Raw genomic sequence first — 4,357 nt, forward strand, 5'->3', positions numbered from 1 at the left:
AAGTTAATCAGTATTCATCAGTATGATCAGTACATTGCAACACTGTACTGTAAATGTGTTCACCTTTTACATTAAACTTTTTTACATAAAAATACAAAACAAACATTTTGAAACTTAGCCACGACATGAAGAAACAGGAGCAGATTTAAACACAGAGCAGCCACCATGTGAGTCATGCTGAAGCCTCAGACACAGACGACAGAGCAGCAGATGTTACAGAGACAGTCCTCCTCCCATCATACTTCCTCTCTGCGCTGACCTCCTCATTGCTGGTCACGTGGTTTTGTTGATGAGATGAAATCACATGACGCATGAGTTATTCATGTGAAAGACATCGAGCCATGAGGAAATAAATACAAACTGATGATAATACACAAGGAAATGTATTATTTGATGTATAAAGAAATCAACAAATACAGAAAACGTATCCCTGTTTCAGCTACATTTTCATTTTAATTCATCGTAATCTTTATCGTCTCTTTTACCTGTATTTATTTATTTATTTATTTATTTATTCATTTATATATTTGTTACTTTTGGGTTTCGATGCTCGAGGATAAACTGTGACAAAATTAGATTAAACAAATAACAATATAAAAATTATTTTTGCCACCACAGATGACAATCAACATATTTGTTATTGTAGGAAGAGGCTCACAAGCTCGGGAGTCACCATATCAGCGTGCAAGAAAACGCCTTGCAGAGGCAGATGACACTGAGATTCCTGTCCCAGAAAGTAGCACAGAGGAAAACAAACATTTTGAAACCAATCAAAAAACATTTTTACACATTTGGTCCAGGAGGAACTGTTGTATCGGCTTCATAAGTCATTTTTAAGCTTTACTGCGTAAGAAGACATCCATGTAGATGTTAAAATAGAAGTCATCCAGCTTTGGGCGCATTGACTGGATAATCTCCTCATCCCTAAAGATTCGTTCAACTGTGAAGTCAGTGTGCGTATCTGTGATGAAATCACACCACTGAAGGCCACTTATGGCCAGTTGTCCTTGCACCTGATAATAGTATCTGTGAGTCTTCCGTAAGCAGGCTTTGCCTTTAACTGTGGTCAGGTGTTTCACTTGTGCAACACTTTCCACGTTGCAGGTCTTGACCTCTGCCAGGCCAAATGGTGCTACTTCACAAGGGTTGAAGACTTTGGCATCAGGGCTAGCCCCAAGGTGAGGTGCGTCTGGGTGGATTATTACTCCAGAAGGTGTCACTGAGACATCACAAAAATCTGCATACCGCCGCAGTATCTCAGATTCCAGGTCCAAACCTCGTTTCATGGCAGCAGTCTGAGGAGTTCCCCTCAGGATGCGAGAGGCCAAGGCTTTGGCAGAAGACTCCCCACGAACATAGCATATCTCACGGAATCGGCTGGCTGTGAGTCGGGGTTTGCGCACCAGGGTCCATAACTGGCATTCTGACTGCTGCCTGGTTTCAGCTTCAATAGCAGCTGAGATCTCCTGTGTTACCTTTAAAAAAAGAAGAATGAAGAATCAATGCACACTACATCAATTGTGAATATAACAGATAACACTCTTAATGTGACAATCCTCGAAAAATAAAGGTTAAATAAATCAATAAAAACCTTCAGGCTCTCCAGGTGGCATTGTTGCTTGTAACTGAGCTCATAATTTACTGGGAATTTAAAATTGTAGCCATCAACAGGTAACTGGGGAAAAGCAGGGGCATCAGGGTGTCTAATACAGTCTGTACTCCGGAGGGCACTGGTAAGAAAGGACAGAGCCAAATGGCACAGGGCCAAATTTAGAGTCGACCAAATTAAGGTTCTCAAGCCCATGCAGCAGTTTGCATAACCCTGGCTGTGGATGAACGTCTTTGAGTTTTTCCCCACTGGCCATCATATGAGGATCTGGAAGAGGCCCTGACAAAAATAGAGAAAGAGTAAATGAGAGGACAGAAGATGAGAATAGAAGAGAATAAAGAGGAGAGTAAAACTCATTCAAACTCACCAGCATATGCTCTGTACAGTGTGCACTTTGCACCAGTCCTTACACTTCTTTTTGTTTTGGGCTTACACACTGTCATATCATTTGTTGCCTCTGGTGCAATTCCCTATAACAATAATAATGATAATAATGTTAATGATAATAATAATAATAACAATCCAGACAATGCGAACTGCAAGTCCTACATTTTCAAGAGTAGCAAATATAAATATCTGACCTGTGTCCTTGGCCGGTGCCAGGTCTGCAGCATGCTGGTGCAGGACAGTGGCAATGGCACAGTCTTGAACCCCAAGGTACTGTAGTGTGCTGTCTGAAATAGCAGGGCTACCATGTGATTACACAGAGCTTTACCTGCGGCACAGGAACATGCCATGCACTCCAGTGCCACGGGGTCCTCTCCAGAGTCGATTGTAAACTGGAAATAGAGACATGATGTGTTAAGTTGGATAATTTCTAAATTATCAAAACAGTAACATGACTGAATATGAACGTATGGAACAGTAGGTGTAAACAACTTTTTTTTCTTCATTGAGTGCATTTACATGCCCAGAATAATAATCAGTATGCTGTTAAATTACTCCTCTGGGATACATGAAGTTATCTGAATTGGATTGAATTGAATTGACATGGCCAGTTCAACGATAATCCAGAAATACAATAATACGCTGATTATTAGTGCGCATGTAAACACTCGTCAACAGTATCTTTCTCAGCCTTTGTTGTCCTCAACTAACCTAGGCCTTAACAGTTATGTGCGCAGCTGTTTTATTGATTGTGGCTCCTAAAATGCTGACATGAGACTGAGAAACACACTGAACCCACAGTGGAACTTTGTGGGATACTGCAAAGTCTGCAACCGCAGCATAACACAACAAAAGAGAAAACTGAACCCTAAAATCTTATTTAAAAAACCTGGAGATAATGAGGCTCCTCGTTTTTCTTCATTGACCTGTGACAGCGTGCTCGCACTGTGACCGAGTGGTCAACAGCGTTTGACACTGTTCCAAAACAATGTTATGTGAGAGAGGGCTCGGCATTCAACATGAAGGCTAAACAATACTAAACTATATTCGAGGCACGACTCGGTAACAGCTGTGAAATAGAATAGTGGATAAAGCAACAGTTTAATATTTATAAAGCTACCATAACAACTTAATCGAGAAGCAGACAACTAATAGATTATCAAAACACCTGTAGTCTACGTTAAGTTATCATTATCCTAGCATCTCCGCTAACGTCAGAGCTAAGAAGACAAAACACTTACCTTCATAATCAAACAGGTACTGTTCTATAAAGAACTTGTAACCCTTGTCAAGTTTAGAGGCTGGAGTCTTTGACAGTTTTTCCGCCAGTCTGTGTACATCTCCCAAACTAAATTTGGGGAGCTTGAGGAGTGACTGAGTGAAATCCATTTTGGAAACACCGCTCACTGAGCTAGCGGAAGCTAAAACGGAAGTCAGGATACCCTGCTTCGCTCCAAAACGGAAGTTGTGTGACGTCATGTGAAAAGGGCCTATCGGCCAAAAGACGACCGTAACCCTAACCCTAGCCCCATAACCCTAACCCTAGCCGTAGCCTTAACCCAGCCCCATGAAACATTGTCCCTTTTCACTAAAATATTCACCAAAAATACAAATTCCACCCGAATCCAATGGGGACTGCTGTGTCTCGTTCAGCCAGTATAGGACCACGTTTGGGAGAAATTTCGAGTCAATCGGTCCAAAGACCTGGAAGCTATTGAAAAAATCGGCTGAGGTTTTCATGAAAAATGGCCCCCTTTCACTAAAATATTCACCAAAAATACAAATTCCACCCGAATCCAATGGGGACTGCTGTGTCTCGTTCAGCCATTATAGGACCACGTTTGGGAGAAATTTCAAGTCAATCGTTCCAAAGACCTGGAAGCTATTGAAAAAATCGGCCGAGGTTTTCATGAAAATGGCTGCTTTTCACTAAAATATTCACCAAAAATACAAATTCCACTAAAAACCAATAAAAACTGCTGTCCCTTCCTTCCGCCGGCATCGACGACATTCGTGATCAATTTCGAGTCAATCGGCCAAAAGACGACCGTAACCCTAACCCTAGCCCCATAACCCTAACCCTAACCGTAGCCTTAACCCAGCCCCATGAAACATTGTCCCTTTTCACTAAAATATTCACCAAAAATACAAATTCCAGCCGAATCCAATGGGGACTGCTGTGTTTCATTCAGCCAGTATAGGACCACGTTTGGGAGAAATTTCGAGTCAATCGGTCCAAAGACCTGGAAGCTATTGAAAAAATCGGCCGAGGTTTTCATGAAAATGGCCCCTTTCACTAAAATATTCACCAAAAATACAAATTCCACCCGAATCCAATGGGGACTGCTGTGTCTCGTTCAG

At 41.6% G+C, this 4,357-nt stretch overlaps 1 long non-coding RNA gene across 2 annotated transcripts; it reads right to left on the bottom strand.

Moving 5' to 3' along the window:
* Positions 1-800: 800 nt before the first annotated feature.
* On the bottom strand, positions 801-3,467 carry LOC311270491. Of its 2 annotated transcripts, XR_014624266.1 has the most exons (4): positions 3,238-3,467; positions 2,191-2,388; positions 1,977-2,079; positions 801-1,475 (listed from the first exon to the last, which is right to left on the bottom strand). It is a non-coding gene; the product is annotated as an uncharacterized lncRNA (long non-coding RNA). The 2 variants fall into 2 exon arrangements; XR_014624267.1 differs by lacking the exon at positions 801-1,475 and having other exon boundaries at positions 1,929-2,079.
* Between the last annotated feature and the right edge of the window lie 890 nt (positions 3,468-4,357).

This window comes from Pagrus pagrus, assembly GCF_965226575.1.
Source record: "Pagrus pagrus genome assembly, chromosome: 15".
Classification (NCBI taxonomy): Eukaryota; Metazoa; Chordata; class Actinopteri; order Spariformes; family Sparidae; genus Pagrus; species Pagrus pagrus.